The sequence below is a fragment of the Elgaria multicarinata genome, chromosome 10 (assembly GCF_023053635.1).
Source record: "Elgaria multicarinata webbii isolate HBS135686 ecotype San Diego chromosome 10, rElgMul1.1.pri, whole genome shotgun sequence".
NCBI classification, from domain to species: domain Eukaryota; kingdom Metazoa; phylum Chordata; class Lepidosauria; order Squamata; family Anguidae; genus Elgaria; species Elgaria multicarinata.
The window spans coordinates 52,694,113-52,714,976 of NC_086180.1; the positions used below are offsets into that span (position 1 = coordinate 52,694,113).

General features: G+C 42.4%; 1 protein-coding gene across 1 annotated transcript in view; it reads right to left on the bottom strand.

The window, feature by feature from the left end:
• Positions 1-8,784: 8,784 nt before the first annotated feature.
• The window catches only part of RBM47 (RNA binding motif protein 47), a 315,704-nt gene continuing 303,624 nt past the window's right edge, over positions 8,785-20,864 (bottom strand). Inside the window, exon 6 of the transcript XR_010025937.1 lies at positions 8,785-8,812. The gene's annotated coding sequence lies outside the window, so the exon portion shown is untranslated. The remainder of the gene's footprint in view (positions 8,813-20,864) is intronic.

The window sequence follows — 20,864 nt, forward strand, 5'->3', positions numbered from 1 at the left end:
ATCGATCATTCCTTTTCATGATCTTTGGAACTGAATGATATTTTATCTTATTTGTGAGAAGTGTCATGTTCTCCAGCTTTGATCACCTCCCGGCCCATAAAAGGGGTCCCCAAGTTACTTCTTCAAGTAACCCATCATCTGCTACTTGGGGACCTTTCAGATCAGAGGACATGGCTTTACCAGACAACTCAAAGATCAGCACTCAGGTGCAGTCCTTTCCACTCCATTCCATAGGAGCCAGCAGCTTCACATTTCTTTTTAAGAAGTAGATAGCCGCTCAGAGAGGATGGAGCTTACAGCAGGGCCAGACCTGCTAGCCTTAGAAGGCTGCAGAAGGCCTCTGAATACTGCTGAGACATCTGTTCTTTATGGGTGTGTTTGTTTGTCTGCTCAATGATATCTATAATATAATTTAGGGGTTTTTTTAATTTATTGCTTACCTGTCCAGAGTCCTGAAAGGCATGGCCCTGTCTTTTGGGAACTTGGGTTGCCTAACCCTGACCTTGCCATATTGGGCATTTTGATCAAGTTCCACTGGAGTGCAGAATAGAAACAAATCATGGTCATCCACTGTTTTCCAAAGTCTTTAAATGGCTAACTCTTGGCTAGTTGTGTAACGTCATCAAGTTAGAAGCACTGATGATAGAAGAGAAAACACTGACATTGCATCTATAAAGCCTGCCCTTCCCTCCCAGCTCAGTAGCTTTTCTGTGTGTGAAGTGCTCACCCTACTAGGCAGTGCCAGGGACTGATCTCCTCAATGGCATCTTTCTGCCCTTTTCACTATTCATCCAGCTCTCTACACAGGAATCCTGTCAGGTAGGTGAGTGGGAATGTATTGGCTTTCTTGCCAATGTGGAAGCTGCTGCCACTACTATACGCTTCCAGTGCCTGACCCCCTCCGCCTCCTCCTCTCACTTCATTCTCTTGAGATTCTATGCTTCCAAAGGCATGTAAATGAGTTCTGATGCACTGATGCATGTAATGCAGCATCATTTCCACTTTGACTGTGTTAAATTCTGGCTGGGTTGTTGCACCATGGAAATGTTAGGGACAGTTCACTCTTTCTCCAGTTGGTTGGTTTATTGAGTTCAGCTTTCCTAGAGCAGTTATACAGGGCAGTTATTTAAGCTGAAAAAGAGACAGAAGGCGCTGAAACTGTCAGTAAAAAAAAATGCTGGAAATTAAAAAAAAAAGACTTTATTATAACATCAAGGAGGGAAAGTATGTCTTTTAGAAACAGATTATGTCTGCTGCCATGTTAGCTACAATTAAGCTAAAATTATAATCACAGCTGAATATTCTAGCCCTTTGTTGGTAAATATAGACACACTACTCAAAGGGGACAGCAAAAAATAGCATTTAAAAGTTGCACTCCCGCTATGTTGCTTTTGCCTGCAACTTGTGACTGTTTTGGGAAATCATTTATATTCAACATTCTGCTTAAAAAGCAGGCCTCAGGCTATAATGCTGCATCCTTCCCTGTTCATATTTTTGCTACCTCATACATGAAGAAATGCTGCCTCATTACTTTGTCAGAAAGTTATATTTTGCTGCCTAAAATAGGCATTATTAGGCTACCATTTTTCTTCAAGTAAATATTGCATACATTAATCATTTCAGCTTGGTTCAAAGCAACTCCTTTTCTTATACCCCTAAATAATCTATAGCCTATCTGTGAATCTCAGAATTGACATGTACACTTCAGGCACCTTCGATATTTGCTCATTTTTGCTCTCAGTTTGGGACAGGGCAGTTTATATGGAGACTAAACTTTAAATGATGTAGTAGGACATTCATGATCAAATTTACTGACATTTTGTTTAAAATAAGCTGGAACAAAATGGATTTAAGCCATTGTGTTGGGTGAAGGGTGTTTCAAAGATGGGTTTGTTGCAAATGAGGAATGCAGTATTATATAAAAATAAAACTTTTATTGCCTCAAACAAACATAGCTTCTAACTAACTTCTCTCCAGCCCTGATTGACTCCTGAGAGTGCTGAGTCACTGACTGCTGTGTCACCTCCTGATTGGGCGAGTATTCCTTCAATCAAAGTCTCAGTGTCCTTGACTTCCTCTTCCATTTGACTTCCTGTGTGTCTCACTTAGTTCTACCTATTGATACAAAGGGGACTTTAATCCTTTTCCCCTGCACCATTTTGTGGATTTAAATATACCCCACCCCTGGAATTACTATTAAACATGGTGAGGGGAAGAAGGAGGTTCTCTCTGTCTCTCTGTCAGACACACACACATCTATTTCAGTGATAGGGTTCAGCACCTTTGATAGCTCCTTTCGGGCATGTCTACACTTACAGGCATTCCGGGACTCGGGGGATGGGGCGGGGAGGTTCTCGGGCTTTCCAGCTTCCGCGATCCTCCCCCAGCATCCATACGCCAGCACAACATCTTGGAAAGAAAGAGGGACATCCGGTGCAGTGGTTTTTTTGTTTTAGAAGAGGAGCCAGTCATGCAATTGCCTAGCCCCGATCCTCAGAAAATGGGAAACAAACAGAACGAACTTGAACTTTTATTACATGAAGGCAAATACGACCTGATAGGCATAACTGAAACTTGGTGGGATGACTCCCATGACTGGAATATAGCAATTGAAGGATATAACTTGTTCAAAAAGAACAGAAGAAATAGAAAGGGAGGCGGAGTTGCACTATATGTTAAAAAATATCTATTCCTGCACAGAAATACAGGCGAATCAGACTGGGAGCCCCATCGAGAGCATCTGGATTAAAATAAATGGGGCTAGGAATAAAAAGAACAAGATAATCGGAGTCTACTACCAACCACCCAATCAAGGAGAAGACGAGGACAAAACAAATTGCCAGTGTTTCAAGGAAGTGTGATGTAGTAGTGATGGGGGACTTCAATTACCCTGATATGTGTTGGGATGTGGATTTCCATTTGGAGTTGAATCAGCTCATATATTGTTATACAGTTGCCCAGTTACCTTTCCGCTTCCATCACTTACAGCCAAAGATGATTGCCTGACTAATGGATGAGTAGGTGGCGTGGTGAGAGCAAAGCTAGCAATCCAAAGTAAAATGTCTATGACTCACATGTAATGAATGATAGGAAATGTGGCTAGAAAAATCCCAAAGCTTGTGTGTCTTGGCTCTCTGCCTACATCTCAAAAGTGGGGTGCAGGGATGGGGGAAAGACAAAAGGAGGGAGGCATGTCTGTTCCTATGCATGTGTTTTGTGTCTTGATTTCAGAGTTGCCCAGAGGACCTTCTCTTCTGCTGCTCCCAGACTGTGGAATGGCCTGCTGGAGGAGACTCGTCAACTTAACGGTCTACTAGCATTCAAGAAATCTATAAAGACTGATCTCTTCCAGCAGTCCTATCCAGTGGAATTTTAAGATGTTTTAAAAATGTTTTAAAGATGTTATTTATTTATTTATTTATTTATTTATTACATTTTTATACCGCCCAATAGCCGAAGCTCTCTGGGCAGTTCACAAAAATTAAAACCATAATAAAACAACCAACAGGTTAAAAGCACAAATACAAAATACAGTATAAAAAGCACAACCAGGATAAAAATCACGCAGCAAAATTGATATAAAATTAAAATACAGAGTTAAAACAGTAAAATTAGGATGTTTTTAACAATGTATATTATGTTTTAATTGCGTATTATGTATTTTATCATTTATTGTTGTTCCCCACCTCAAGCAGAATGGAGAGGCGGGTAAGAAATAAATTATTATTATTATTATATTATTATTGTTGTTGTTGTTGTTGTTGTTGTTGTTGTATTTGCATATATCTGGCAGTGTTCATTTAGGACTCAATCCTATGCATGTTTAGACAGAAAAAGTCCTACAACTCCCAGCATTCCCCAGCCAGCCACTGTCTAAGCATGCATAGGATTTTGCCCTTCTTGTTCTAGTCATTGCATTGGAATTTCATTGACTTGTGTTGCAATCCTATGCATATTTAGTCATTGAATAAAGTCCGACAACTCCCAGTATGCCCCAGCCAGGACTTGGTAGGACTCTTGTAAGACTTCTTGCTGTCTAAACATGCCTATGATTTCAGCCTTAATAAATAAAAGTGCCTATTAACTTAGACTGCCAGAAACCATAGAGTGTATTGTTTAAAAAAACTACACCCACACCCACAGATTGAATTATTCTTAAGTATTTCTCATAGAGTCATCACACTAATGGAAAACACACAGACACGTATAACCATATGCCTACACAGAGGGGGTGGAGGAAATGTAGATGCTTCTCAGAAAAGATTGAGAGCTGGTCAGAAATTAGGTAGTGGATATACCACTGGGGAGTATAAATCCCAGCATATGATGTATGGGGGTGGCTAGCTGAACAGGGAAGTATAACGCATATGCCAGTGCCATTTGCAAAGTGTACTGTTTTCCATTGACAAAACCTGCATTTGAATTGGAGTTCAGGCTCCAGATTTTTGCACATCTTACCCTGGGCCAAATATGAGCATCACAGATTTGAGACAGGCAGTCAGGGCCATTTAAACTAAGGGCTCAGGACAGACCCAGATGCCCACAACTGCCTCATCCACAGATCAACTACAATATTTACTGCTTTTAAATTATATATTGTTTTAATCATGGTTTAATTTGTTTTTAACTGTGCATATTTATTGTTCTATACTGTATGTTTTTATCTGTACGCCACTCTGAGATCTTAATGATATAGGGTGGGATAGAAATGTTTTAAATAAATAAATAATAATAAGTATTGTGTGCATTAATTTTATTTATTTATATTTACTTAGTACATTTTATACTGTCCAATAGCCGAGGCTCTCTGGGCAGTTCACAATTAAAACCATAAAGTGCAGTAGATCAAAACATAATATAAAACTTTGAAAGTTTTAAATAACATGTAAAACCAAAATAAACCCAGCAGAGACTCATACTCAAGAATCATATCCATAAAGTGAACTCCATAAGGGGAAGCAGAGCTATGCTGTTGGACCTGCCCTGATGTCACACACTTCCCCGAGTTTCCTTGTCTGACAGGTGCACATTGAGCACATGGTGGAAGGTGACCAGTGACCAGATGGCCACACAGAAACCCTGCGCTCCCTCCTCAGGATTACCAAGGAGGAAGGAGGCGCCAACTTGGTGCCATAAAGACAGCCCTCTGGCAAACTTGGAGCAATGATGCCAAATGACAATTCAGCAATAGCAGACACTGGAAAGTGGACACATGCATATAACAAAAAAAGAGGGCAAAAGAGGAGATGAATTTTCATAAAATTTGCATATGCTGATATATATAGATATAGACATAATTATACACACATGCAAATTTGGAAATAATTACAATAATTTAAAGAGAGATACAATACATCTCACCATAGTGGAGAAGACCGTTACCAGGTGACCTGTATGCCGGCGGTACAGGTGTTCTTGTTGATGAGCAATTTCAAGGTGCCTGCTCTCCCCTCTTAGGGTTCTTTATATTTAAACCAGGCTTGAACTGGACTGGGCTTCCAATAGAGGACACTTTCAAAATAAAAGGATCTCCTTTGACAGTCCTTCAAATACTGGGCTGTCCTCTGTATAGTAGAGCATGTGGCCATCGTAAGACTATTTATTTATTTATTTATTTATTGGGTTTATATCCCACTCTTTCCTCCAAAGAGCCCAAGGCAGTGTACACGATCCTCCTCTTCTTCCTTTTATCCTCACAACAACCCTGTGAGGTAGGTTAGGCTGACAGTCAGCGACTGGCCCAAAGTCACCCAGTGAGCTTGAACCCAGGCTCTTCAGTCCAACAGCCATTCCCAGGTAGGCCTCCCCAATATGAAGAAATTGTGAATTTTCATAAATTCTTATGAAAAGTGAACCGGAACAAAATTCTGAACCATAGGGGTGCCTGCCTACATGCATCCAGTTGCTTATGCATAGGCTTCCCTTTCAGACATCCATACTCAAAGCACAGGGGTTCGGTGACGAAGTCAGTGGTGCATGTGACATCAGAAGTGGGACCAGCAGCTCAGTTTTTTTCCAAGTTAGCCTGCATATGTTGCGTGTGTGGATAATGTCTGGACAAGTAACAAAATTCCATAGAGATTGAGCATTTTGGCACTGTTGAGGCACACTCACTAGCAACTAACATATTCAGGGGCATGCTAGAAATATACTTTGCGGTGCATAGAAAGCAAGTGGCATTCCGCTGCTTAGGTTCCATAGATACGAATGGGAAAAAACATAAGAAAAGTTATGTTCTTTTTCAAGTCCCATTTATAGCAATGGGTTTTGCACAGCAAACATTCCGGCTATGTTGCGTCCCTTACATGCTTCTGTTTATTACTGCATTACTTAATTAATGCAGTATTAATTAATATTCCATAAACAAAAAACCTACGGTTTACAAAACAACGTTATAGGCTGTACAGTTTTCAACCAAACTCCAAAAAGCAGGGAAATTGAGAGTTAAGGCTCACAGGCCTATAACGCCACATCCTCCCTAAGGAGGCAGAAAGTGCCAGTGAAATTCTCATTCTCCCAAAGCAGATATAAACCATGAGGACAGGATGGAGAATAGGATATGCAGAGGTGACTGTGGGGTTGTGGAAAACTGATGACGAACAACTTAGGGCCACCTACTTCTATTTTTTTTTTTAGTGCAGCCCTTCCCCAACCTGGTGCCCTCCAAAGGTGTTAGACTACAACTCCCATCATTGCAAGTCAGTATGTCCCATGGTCAGGAAAGCTGGGACAGCAGGAGAGGGAATGCTGTTCTATATCCTTACCAAATACAGGGGCTGCGCAATATTTTTTTCTCACACACATCTCGCATAGAGCAGCACGACTGATAACAGAAGGGGCACTATTTGTTGGAGATGTAGAACCAGAGCAAGAGCTGGCACTTTCAGCTTTTCGTAAATACCCTGCCCTTCAAAGAACCAATTTTTTTCTTAAAATGTGTTCATACAAAATATACTGTTCACTCCCCACAATCCCTCCACAATACATCATCTCATCAGAGTGACAGAGGAACAGAAAAGGATTAGTTTGGGTGTCTTGAACTCCTTTCAAATGAGATTAGTTTGCAATCCTATACCACTTGGGGGGAAGCCCTAGTAAACTCAGTGGCACTGGCTTCTGAGAAGACATGTATAGGACCCAAGTATAAACCATCCTTCTCCAGCCTGGTGCTGTCCAGATGTGCTGCGCTGCAACTCCCATGTTATGGTGAGGACGAAAATCATTTTCATCAATAGTTTTTAAAATAATCCTTCCTTACACATGAATCTATTAGGTGGTAGCTCTGCCTTTGATCTCACACTGCTGAACACTAAGAAAAATCCTCTGCGGTCACAGCATTCTTCTGCGGTCACAGCATTCTTGATCACTGTCCATGCTGACAGAGACTTTTATGAATTGAATGCTAAAACATCTAGAGAGCTACATTTTGCCTGCCCTTGCTCTAGAACAGTGGTTCTCAACCTGGGGCACTCCAGATGTGTTGGACTGCATCTCCCAGAATGCCCCAGCCAGCTGGCTGGGGCATTCTGGGAGTTGTAGTCCAACACATTTGGAGCGCCCCAGGTTGAGAAAGGCTGCTCTAGAACAACATTCCCCGATCAGTTTTCCAGAATCCCATAGTCACCTCTCCACATGTTTGAGAGTACAAGTCGCAGCATTCCTGTCCATGGGACATACTGACTTGCAATGATGGGAGTTGTAGTCCAACATCTTTGGAGGGCACCAGGTTGGGGAAGGGCTGCTCTAAACTGCCCAGAGAGCTCCGGCTATTGGGCGGTATAGAAATGTAATAAATAAATAAACAAACAAAAAGTAGGTGGCCCTAAGTTGTTCGTCATCAGTTTTCCACAACCCCACAGTCACCTCTGCATATCCTATTCTCCATCCTGTCCTCATGGTTTATATCTGCTTTGGGAGAATGAGAATTTCACTGGCACTTTCTGCCTCCTTAGGGAGGATGTGGCGTTATAGGCCTGTGAGCCTTAACTCTCAATTTCCCTGCTTTTTGGAGTTTGGTTGAAAACTGTACAGCCTATAACGTTGTTTTGTAAACCGTAGGTTTTTTGTTTATGGAATTTCATGGTTTTGTGTAACGGATGACCACACAGGAAAGAAGCCATATAAATGTATGGGCTGTGGGGAAAGTTTCAGCTCTAGTGGGACCTTGAGTAGACATCAAAGAACCCACACAGGGGAGAAACTATAAAAATGTGTAGAGTGTGGGAAAGCTTTAAAATTATGTTCACCCTTACTTTACATCAAAGAGAGCTTCGGCTATTGGGCGGTATAAAAATGTAATAAATAAATAAATAAATAAATTCACCGAGGTGAAAAACCATTTCTGTGTACTGAGTGTGGAAAAAGCTACAATCCCCTACACACTTTCCAGGGAATAAGACCATTACATTCAATGGGACGTACTTCTGAGAAGACACTGACAATATTTGCTAGAGGAGGCAGCCATTTTCTCTCAATGTTCCAATATAGCTGAGGCAGGTGGGGGGGAGGAGGCACTACTGAGCATGCTTACAAATCAAGATGGCCACCCTATATATTATATTCAATAAACAAAAAACCAATGGTTTACATAATAACATTGAGGCTCTAGGGCAAAACAATAATAATTAAAAATCAACCGAAGGGATTTTTTTAAAAAAAGAAAAGTCATTCCACCAACTACAATGAAGGCCGAAGAAGACACCACCACTGGATTAATGAGTAAGGGTCTCATTCCATCAATTGTCATGGTTCACATGACACTCTAAGCCATAATGTTTAGCTCAAAATGCTTAACCACTGTGGTTTAGCATGCCTTTTGAACAGGGTTAGTATGTAATAAACGACACACAGGAATAAAAGCCACACAAAAAGCTAATGCAGTTTTTGGAAGCATTACTTTCTAAATCTTTTAAATATCAGATGTGCATATTACATATGACTTGGGTCTGCTGGAAAGAAGGTGACCATTTTTGATCAATTTCTCAATGTGAGCCAATAGTGTAATGTTGCAGCATAAAAGGCTAATGCAGTTTTTGGAAGCATTACTTTCTAAATCTTTTAAAAATCAAATGTGCATATTACATATGACTTGGGTGTGCTTTCAGATAGCCTGCTGGAAAGAAGGTAACTTTTTTGCTGGCAGTTAGAGTAGAAAACATATAATAGCGGAATAGGTGATGAAATCATCTGACCTGGCGTAAGGCATCTATGGTACTTCTGTTCCTTCCCAGGAGCTCAGGGCAGAAATAACATCTCCCCTTCCTAGCCCCCCCTCCAACAACCCTGTGAGGTAGGCTAAGCCAAAATTGGGTGGGATAGCTAATACCCTGGAACACAGAATCAAAGTTGAAAGTGAACTTGATAGGCTGCAGCGCTGGGCTGGAAACAACAGCATGAAATTTAATAGGAATAAATGCCAAGTTCTACACCGAGGAAAAAGAAACCAAATGAACTGTTGCAAGATGGGGGGGGGGGGATACTTGGCTCAGCAATACTAAAAATGAGAAGAATCTTGGAATTGTTGTAGATCACAAGCTGAATATGAGCCAACAATACGATATGGCTGCAAAAAAGGCAAATGTTATTTTGAGCTGCATTAATAAAAGTATAGTTTCCAAATCAAGTGAGGTGCTGGTTCCTCTCTATTCGGCCCTAGTTAGGCCTCATCTGGAGTATTGCGTCCAGTTCTGGGCACCACACTTCAAGAAGGACGCAGACAGAGGAGGCAACCAGGATGATCATGGGTCTAGAAACAAAGCCCTATGAAGAGAAACTGAAAGAACTGGGCATATTTAGCGTGGAAAAGAGAAGATTGAGGGGAGAGATGATAGCACTCTTCAAATACTTAAAAGGTTGTCACACAGAGGAGGGCCAGGATCTCTTCTCGATCCTCCCAGAGTGCAGGACACGGAATAACGGGCTCAAGTTAAAGGAAAACAGATTCCAACTGGACATCAGGAAAAATTTCTTGACTGTTAGAGCAGTGCGACAATGGAATCAGTTACCTAGGGAGGTTAAGTGCTCTCCCACACTAAAGGCCTTCAAGAGGCAGCTGGACAAGCATCTGTCAAGTATGCTGTAGAGTGGATTCCTGCATTGAGCAGGGGGTTGGACTCAATGGCCTTTTAGGCCCCTTCCAATTCTACTATTCTATGATTCTAAGTGAGGTAGGCAACAGAGGGTAGAATCCCACATGAGTCCTATGTAGTGCAGACCCATTGACATGAATAAGACTTATGTAAGTTTTGACCAAGTTAAGTTCCATTCATTTCAGTGGGTCTACTCTAAGTAGGATTTACCTTGGATTTTACCCTCAATATATATTTTGGACTACAACTCATTGGCTGTGTTGGTGAGGGCTTATGGGAATTGTAGTCCAAAACATGAGAAGCCAGGATCTAATTTGCAGTAGACCTATAATCCAGTTTTAAAATCAGCAGGAAGCCTAAGCAGTCTCCCCCCCCCCCTCCCCATACTTTTAACAGGGCAATCCTGTGCAGGTCTGTATGAGGCTTTTTTCCAGAGAGGCATGCCCAGGATTGCAGCCCCAGGATTGCAGGAGGCGGCAGCAACAACAACAACAAGCAGCAGCAGCAGGTTTGCTCGGCAAGGGGAAAAAGCCCTGCAACTCCCAGGGAGCTGCTAGACCAGTCTAAGGCTTGGAGATGCTGGGAGTTGTAGGACTTTCTTCTTCCAAACACGAGAAGGGCCAGGAGGTGAGCTGGATCCAGGCACTCACCCGAGGAGAACTTTCTTTAAAGTAAGCACCATGGAGACCTCGTGGCGCGCTGATCTCTCTCCCTTGTGCTCCCTCGTGCCGAGGCCCTGCATGGGAGCCTGTTTCCCCGGGAGAGCAGCCGTGAGGAGGCGGGGCAGCCGTTTGTGTTGTTGTCGTTGGGTTGCTGCTGCTGCTCCGTCTGGTCGTTGTTGGGTTGCTGCTGCTCTGGCTCTGCCTCCGGTCCTGCTGCTCCGCTTCCGCCCGGCTCCCCCTTCCACTCCCCAGCCGGCCGGGGCTTCTCAGGTGTTGCTAGGCTGCTGCTGCTGCAAGGCCTGCGCTGCCATCTTGGGGCAATTGCCGGGTCGCGCTGACAGGGAAGGAGGGGCAGCGGCAGCAGCCACATTTTGTGTATGCTGGACTGGGCAGCGAGCCCCCGGGCTGGCTCCTACCCCCGATAGCCCTCAAGACAGGAGGGAGGGGGGAGAGCGCCGCTACTGCGCATGCGATGTGTTATGAGGCCTCCATTGACTTTAATGGGGCAATTTTTTTATTATTAAAATTCAATGGAAGGGAATTTTAAAAAAAGAAAGGCCATTCCATCAACGAGATGGACTGGGGAACACGATCCCACCAATGGATTGGAGGGTAAGGGTCCCAATTCGGAGCTTTCCCTGCGCAAAAAAAAAGTCGCCAACCCCAGTTTTCAGTTTCACTTTTGAGTCAGAGAGGATTTTTTTACTTTCGTCCTTTCAACTGCCACCACCCCTTCAATATTTCACCAAACTTCTTGAAATTGCCAGGGTATGTAAAACCAGCATTTCTTTCTGGCAGGTCGTATTTTCAGAAAGATTGGTGAAACATTTTCCATTTTATGAACGCTAGAATGACCCACCCCCCAATTTACAGGGTAACATGGTGGAATGCTCTTTTTACTGATCGCCTATAACACAGGGGACACTACAGTGTCCCCTGTAATTACTTAATTAATCATGCCGTTCAGTTTCCTTTAGAAAAGCTGCCTCTTTTGCAGCAGTGATGGTGTCAGAATGGCACTGTCTGTAGAGGCATTATTAGTTCTTCAGTTTGACAACTGTCTTTTTCATTCCACAAATGCCCTTGATGCTTCACAAACACCCTGACTCTTTTGAAACTGAAACCGAGAGGAAAGGGGGAGAGGAGTGGGGCTTTGTCTATTTTCACGGTGCAGAACTGTAGAAATGGGATTGGTAGGGGAAGGGGGGTGGGGCCAGGAGAAGAGGATGGCGCCATGGACCCTTCCCTGGCACCATCTTCTTCTCCTGGCCCCACTCCCCTTTCCCCTACCAATTGTTGGGTATTTTTCTGGGAGTTGTGCAGTTTTACCCCCCATTTTACAAAGTTGAAATGCTGTGTAATGGCTGTAAGAGCTTGTTGCTGGTATTTGGGGCCCTGCCACCCCCTTTGCCTTTGGTCTCCCATGCCCTGAGATCTTCTCCAAAATAGAATTTGGCCCTCAGACTGAAAGTATAATATCCACAGACTACATATTAGTAAAAAAAAAAATTATAAGAACCCCCTGCCTCATGAAGACATGGTAAATGGGAAATTATTGTGGTAGCTAAAGGAGAATTGTTGTAGTAGCCATGGAAACTGCACACATCACATGTATCCACACACACCACGCACATTAACGCTATGGAAACTAAATGCATCATTCGCATTTCCATAGCTGCAAATCTGGCTATTTCGCATGATAATTTTTTTAATGTGCTATTTTTGCTTTCGTGATGCTGTTTAAGAAAAGAAAAGAAAAACGTCCTTCTCACAATGGCAGCAAAGGAGCACCTTCCTGCTCTCATTACTCTGTCATGCCAGGGCTATTGATACCAGAGGATTGGATTAATAGTCATTCATTCTCCCAGGGAAGCCTGGGCCATGTATTTCTGCAAGAGGGAAGCAAAGGAACCTTTAAATGAGAATGCTCAGTACTTCAAAGTCCATTCCCTAGGTTTCTTTGAAAAATGTGGGAACTGGTATAAAACCACTGTAAAGTTTGGGGTGCAGATATCCCCTCAGAAGCATAGACAGGGAGTGTAAGGCCCAATCAACTTCTGATTGGGTTGAAGTCTTCCTTCTAGGTTGGCAGTTAAAGTCTGGGGATTGATGTAATAAATCCATTTTTATGTGAGGTCATGTGGGGCAAGAAATAGAAGAGATCTTATGAGTACGGCTCAGCTATATCAGCTACTTGAGCACAACCCTGATCATCTGCTGGGAAAGATTCTCTCTCCTACCAGCCATTTTGGTGATGCTTCAAGGGGACTCCACACAGGATCATAATTTGCCCACAGTGGGAGAGAAAGGGGGAATGTATCCTTGTTACCTAGGCAGCTCGGCAATATTACCTGTCTTCCTGTATTGTGTGCTACCTCAGCACACAATAGGAAGACAGAGAGAATGAACTGGTTGCTTAGGCAACATGATGCTACTATCCTTCTCCCTATGTGAGGGCAATGTTAGGCCCTCAGGAATAATAGAACATTTCAAATTTGGATTAGCTACATAATAGCATAGCATCTCACTCACTACAAGTGGGTATATCAGCTATATCAGCTACTTGATCACAAGCCTGATCATCTGCTAGGAAAGATTCTCTCTCCTACCAGCCATTTTGGTGATGCTTCAGGGGGACTCCACACAGGAACAAAATTTGCCTACTAGCCCTTCATTGGCTTAGACCACACAATGAGGGGAAATGGCACAGACACAAAGGAAATGTACCTCCCAAAGTACTTTGGGGAGTTTCAAGGCATTTCAGAATTATTTTGGGGAGATACTTTGGTCTAAACCTATTCATGAGGGAATATAAGTTTAAGATATGAATTATGGTGGGGTGGAGGCCAAATAGGAGAAAGCATGCAAGGGGAGAAGCAAGTTCTAAATGGTTCAAAACCTGAAAATTTAATATAGCCCAACGCATTTCAGAATAAGCTCCTTCTTCAGGAAAAATCTACAAAAGATTGCCAATTAAAATCAACAATGTAAACAAAGATCTATGGAAAAATGTTTCAATTAATAAAATGATATAAATCTATTTAAAGGAATAAAAACGTCAGTTAAAGACTTTTAAAAATACAGACATAAATACAAATGGAAAGGATGACAATGACAAAATTGAGTTATGAATGATTGCTACAAAACTAAATGCAAGAAATACTTTATGCATACATATCCTGAAAACATTCTCAGCCAACTTACAAAAAAAAAAATAACGTTCTTTCTCTTATTTATTTATTTATTTATTTATTTATTACACTTATATACCGCCCCCATAGCCAGAGCTCTCTGGGAGGTTTACAGAAATTCTAAAATTGAGATAAAAACAAGTATACAACTAAACATGTGGGTGATTAAAATGTGCTGCCATATGCCTGGGCAAAGAGGAAAGTCTTAACCTGGTGCCGGAAAGATAGCAGCATTGGCACCAGGCAAGCCTCGTCAGGGAGATTGTTCCATAGTCTGGGGCCACCACCAAAAAGGCCCTGTCCCTCATTGCCACACTCCGAGCCTCTCTCGGAGTAGGCACCCGGAGGAGGACCTTAGATGTTGAACGCAGTGACCGGGTATATTCACGTCGGGAGAGGCGTTCTGTCAGGTATTGGGGTCCCAAGCTGTGTAAGGCTTTATAGGTCAAAACCAGCACCTTGAATTGGGCTCGGAAACATATAGGCAGCCAGTGCAAGTGGACCAGAGCTGGTGTTATATGGTTGAACCTTATGGTTCCCAAAATCAATCTGGCCGCTGCATTTTGCATGAGCTGCAGCTTCTGAACCGTCTTCAAAGGCAGCCCTACGTAAAGTGCATTGCAGTAATCTAACTTGGAGGTTACCAGAGCATGGACAACTGATGCCAGGTTATCCCTGTCCAGATAGGGGCGTAGCTGGGCCACCAACCGGAGTTTGTAAAAGGCACTCCGTGCCACCGAGGTCACCTGAGCCTCAAGTGACAATGATGGATCTAAAAGAACCCCCAAGCTACGAACCTGCTCCTTCAGGGTGAGTGTAATCCCATCCAGAACGGGTAGAACACACACACCCCATCCTGTCAGCAGAATCACCTACTAACAGCATCTCAGTCTTGTCTGGATTGAGTTTCAGTTTATTAGCCCTCATCCAGTCCATTGTCACAGCCAGCTTCAAAGCTTCAACACATCCACAGCCTCTCCTGCTGAAGATGAAAAGGAGAAATAGAGCTGTGTGTTATCAGCATACTGATGACAGCACACTCCAAAGCTCCGGATGACCGCACCCAGTGGCTTCATGTAAATGTTAAACAACATGGGGGACAAAACCGACCCCTGCAGGACCCCATACTTGAGAGTCCACGGGGCTGAGTAATGTTCCCACCAGATAGGAGCAGCAAAGCAGTACCTCCCACTCCCAGCTCAGCAAGTCGTCTCAGAAGGATACCATGGTCAATGGTATCGAAAGCCGCTGAGAGGTCGAGGAGAATCAACAGAGTCACACTCCCTCTCCTGTCTTTCTCCCGACGTAGGTCATCATACAAGGCAACCAAGGCAGTTTCCGTGCCAAAACCAGACCTAAAGCCCGACTGAAATGGATCCAGATGATCAGTCTCATCCAAGAGTGTCTGTAACTGGCTCTTGCACCATCAGGGTAACCACATGCAAAAGAAGAGTCTCTTTTCTTATATTACCACTAACAAATTACAGATGAAAAATTTAAACAAAGCATCCTCAAGAGAAAAAAAAATGTTGGGGGAAAGTCCCATGAGTAATTAGTAGAATGTTGGGACATTTTCTTGCAGGTAGTGTTTTCAGTGAAGGCCAAAAAGTACAACTGGAATTTAGTAGATGGCTTCTTGTTTAGGAATAATTTCAGGAGGTATATGACAGGAAACTTTCTGTGGCTTCTGAGGATATAATATAATATAAATTTACCTCATTTAATCCTCACCATATCACCATGGGCCTATGAAGTAGACTAAGCTAAGAGAACAAATGTCTTGTTCAGGACCACCTAGTAAGATGCATGGTTCATGCATGGAATCCTCCTCCTTCACGTCCCGCTTCTCGCTCTTGTCGTGACTTGCAATCTATCAATTATGAGGCTTTCTCCCAGTCTCTAGCCTCCTCCCTTCCTTCTGTCTGTTCGGCTGTCTCCTTGGACTCAGCTGTCTCCTTCTTTAATTCCTCCTTATCTTCAACTCTTGATAATCTTGCTCCATCTACAACTTGGATAGCTCGCCCTTCTCAACCCCAACCGTGGCTCACCTCTTCCCTCCGCTACCTTCGCTCTTGTTCCCGGGCAGCTGAACGCCTTTGGCGTAAGACCAGGGACCGGGCAGACTTTGTCCATTACAAATTTGTACTCTCCTCTTTCTCTTCTGCCATCTCACTGGCCAAACAGCAGTACTACTCAACGCTGATCCAGTCAAATGCTAGGCATCCTCAGCGGCTCTTTGCGTCCTTCAATTCTCTTCTGAAGCCTAATCCGCCATCTCTCCCCGCCTCTCTGTCTGCTAATAACTTTGCCTCTTTTTTCAATGCTAAAATCCAAACTATCCGCTCTGATCTGGCCAGCTCTGCTCCTCTTCCAGTTCCTGTTCCTCATCTGTCAGCTCCTCCTGCAAATTTCTCTGCGTTTTCTTCGGTCTCTGAGGATGAACTGTCTACAATACTGCGCTCTTCGAAGCCTTCCACTTGTTCTCGTGATCCGATTCCTTCTCGCGTCTTTATTAATCTTATTCCTGCTATCCTCCCTTCCTTGCTACATATTATTAATCTTTCTCTGTCCTCTGGTTCATTTCCTTCTGCTTTTAAACATGCTACAGTCTCTCCCATTCTCAAGAAACCTACTCTTGATAGGCTATCTCTATCTAACTACCGACCTGTCTCTTTGTTGCCGTTTGTTTCAAAGATCCTGGAGCGTGCGGTCTACTCTCGCTGTCTTGACTTTCTTTCTAGTAACTCTGCTTTGGATCCATTTCAATCTGGATTCCGTCCTCTGCATTCCACCGAAACAGCCCTTACTAAGATCACCAATGATCTCCTTACTGCCAAGTCTAAAGGCCATTATTCCGTTCTTATTCTCCTTGATCTAACTGCAGCCTTTGACACGGTTGATCATGATCTTCTCTTAGATTCCCTTCATGACGTTGGATTTTGTGGCTCTGTCTATAACTGGTTTGCCTCCTATCTAGCGGGTCGCTCTTTCAGCGTGTTGGCTAATGGCAGCTCGTCTTCCTCCTTTCCCCTTTCAGTAGGGGTTCCGCAAGGCTCGGTGCTTGGCCCGTTGTTGTTTTCCTTATACATGTTGCCCTTGGGCAAGCTTATTCAATCTCATGGCCTCCAATATCATCTGTACGCCGATGATACACAACTATATCTGTCATCTCCGGAACTTTCTCCTGATGTTCACGATCGTATCTCGGCATGTCTTTCAGATATCTCAGCTTGGCTGCTTCATCGTCGCTTGAAGCTTAACATGGCAAAGACTGAATTGCTTGTTTTTCCTCCTAAACCTTCTCCTCATCTCTCATTCTCTCTTACTGTCAATGATGTTACGCTTACTCCGGTCAAGGAAGCTCGTAGCCTTGGCTTTATCTTCGACTCCTCGCTCTCCTTTATTCCTCATATTGAGGCAGTAGCTAAATCTTGTCGATTTTTCCTGTATAATATTGCCAGGATTCGATCATTTTTGTCTGTCTCTTCTGCCAAGACGCTTGTTCATGCACTGGTTATTTCACGGTTGGACTACTTCTCTCTGGCCTTCCTTCTTCTCACATCAGTCCGTTGGTTTCTGTTCACCACTCTGCCGCAAAGATCATCTTCTTGGCTCGCCGCTCTGACCATGTTACTCCGCTTCTGAAATCTCTTCATTGGCTTCCAATTCACTTCAGAATCCAATATAAACTTCTCCTGTTAACCTTCAAAGCTTTTCACGGTCTAGCTCCTTCCTATCTCTCCTCTCTCATCTCACACTATTGCCCCGCTCGTGCTCTTCGCTCCTCTGATGCCATGTTTCTCGCCTGCCCAAGGGCCTCTACTTCCCTTGCTCGGCTTCGTCCATTTTCGTCTGCTGCCCCTTACGCCTGGAACGCTCTTCCAGAACATTTGAGAACTACAAGTTCAACCACAGCTTTTAAAGCTCAACTAAAAACTTTTCTTTTTCCTAAAGCTTTTAAAATTTGATGTTGTGCAGACTTCTACTGTTACTTTCTACTGTTAGTTTTTCCCTACCCTGTGCCTGCTTACCCTACCCTGTACCTGTTTGCATTCTCTTCCCCTCCTTATTGTTTTACTATGATTTTATTAGATTGTAAGCCTATGCGGCAGGGTCTTGCTATTTACTGTTTTACTCTGTACAGCACCATGTACATTGATGGTGCTATATAAATAAATAATAATAATAATAATAATAATAATAATAATAATAATAATTCAGCAGCCATTTTAGCCTAAAACCCAGCATCCCAAAGCTAACACTGCAGTGATGTGGCATCGAACAATACTATTGGCTATTATTTCCCAATATATGGTTTATTTTGTCATTTTGCATTGTTGTAAGGTATCCTGAGCACTGAGATTAAAGCAGAAGTGCGAGATACACATTTCTATAAGTAAATAAATGTCTTGCCTTCAATGTTTTTCTAAATGCAACCTAACATGGCATTTGCCTTAAGGAGCATCTTATTTAGCTGAAGCTCTCTGGGCAGTTTTCAACAGTTAAAAATGGTAAACATTAAAAAGTATACAAAATTTAAAAACCATCAAAAACATAAAAACAACAGTATAAAAACAACAGTATCCATTTTAAAAAATGGATGTGGCCAGGTAATTGAGCTCTTTTGTGGTAACATCACATCATACATTCTGCTTAATTGTTATTGTATAGATAACACTGCTTGTTTTGCATTCACTTCTGGGATCCCATTTGAGCTCTAATTGGAGAGGCAACATTTGCTTGCATGTGCATATCCATGCACATACAATAGGCAGGAAAATGCTTAATGTTCTAGATGAAAACCCTACAGAAGTGTAGGCTGAAATAGAAAAGGAGAAGGGGAATCCACTGTGTCAAAATTCCTGCAAGTTTCTCACACTTTTGATCAGAAGTGTTTGGGGACTTTTTTCTTTTCTTTTTTTATAGTCTGAATTATAATACTGGAAGGTTCATATGAAATGCAATGAAAGGAACAAAGTTACCATGATTTTAAGTAGTGCTCAAAGTATTGTGCAATTGGTAACTCTCTCATACTCACACACACACACAACTATTTTTGTTCTGCCTTTTTACTAAAAAACAACATGCTACCCTATAACTTGAAAAGCTAAATACCAACCACTTCTCAGATCTTCATTCAAATTGATCTCTCATCTTGAGTTCATGTGTTATTCATGGCAGTTGCTAGATGCTGACATTCACCGACTACAAAACAAATGCAATTTAAATATCATTAAATTTTTATTTAGCTCTAGCTTGATGCTTTGTTGTTTTTAATTACAATTGTTTATGGTCTCACATATTTCAGTAGCATATTAGAATGTCGCAACTTGTCATATGTTGCCCCTGGAGAAGTACCTGGTTACCATGGATATAGAATTTTCAGTTTGAAGGGCTTCAAATGGTTTATCCAATATAAGATGTACATCACATCTGAATTTAGCTTCAAGGCCTTTTCTCTGAAATGCTATTGGAAAATATGTCATTACCACAGAAGCCAGCACATAATCACTTCAGCTGTGCAGTCTGGGATCAAAATGACTCCTTGTTTTGATACATTCTTGAAGTTTTCTGCAAAGCAAGTAGTTCCTATATTTCATTCCCTCATAAAAATTTGCTCATAATTTTAAGATGATCTTGACAAGGGACGTTCCTGGCCTTCTCCAGTGGAGACTGGTGTCTCTGCACCTTGGATAGCTCCTTTTGAGTTCTGACTGGTTCTGACTGAAACCTGGAGTAGATTCACAGCCCCACTGACATCGGAGCCACCAGCCTCCATTGCCTGTTTCCCAACCCCCAATCCTACATCTCACCTACCATAGCGCTGCTGCTGTGTATTACAGCCAAAGCTTGATTGACTACGACCTCCAGCAGGCAGCAAAGAGATGAATACTCTCTGTGTGCAGCAGCCTCGGCTTGGGAGAAGATGAAAGACCTGTGTCATTGAATTGACGCTTTCCCCTCTCACAGTTAAAAAAAAGAAGTCACAAGAGGAGAAACTGGGAGCATGCTCAGTGCTGTCTTTGTTAAAGATGGTTCTTAGACTAGTTTGTTATTGTATTCCATATAATAATCATGGTTCTTCCACTACCGGTTCCTCCCCTAAGAGGAAATAGTTTGCCTCCTTTCATAGTTTTCATAAGGATTCCTATACACTACTTGATGAATGGAGTAGTGCAAAGTCCTTAATGAAGGGGGAAAAGGAATTTTTCATTCCTTGAATTGCTTTCTATCCAACCATCCATCCTTACTCAATTTGGAAGAAATCCCCAGAATTGTCATCTGTCTTTGACTGTGTCTCTGTGTGTTTTTGTACTGGAAACTATTGATTAAACAAACTGTTTCTACAAGGGTATTCTGTTCCATTTCTATTGCTGATGACAGCATTTAGCCATTACAGTGGACAACAATTGACTATCTACTAAAAAGCAGACGTTTATGCAGGACATGTAGATTATTCCTCTAGCACAGCCTTCCCCAACCTGGTGCCCTCCAGATGTTGTAGACATCAACTCCTAGCAGTGCCAACCAGCAGGGTCAAATGTCAGGAATCCTGGGAATTGTAGTCCAAAACATCTGGTTGGGTAAGTTTACTCCAGCAGTTCATTTTATTTGTGAGATGTGGTGTTAAATACCCTTCCAAAGAAAGGGCAGTGACTGAAGCAGGCTTCTTAAAATTATACAGTCAAAGTATGCTTTTCCATATAACCCTATTCTTAATTCTGAAATATTAGGGAAAACATATTTTTTTACATTTGGATTTATTTTATTTTTTAATGAGCATGTCTTTTAAAAAAAACATCAACCCAAATGCTTCATTTGAAAACACAACCAAATGTTTAAAAGGCATCTCATGCTACGTTTGTTTGTTTGTTTTTGGAGTGGGGAGAGAAGGGAGAGTCAGAGATTAAAAACATAATCAA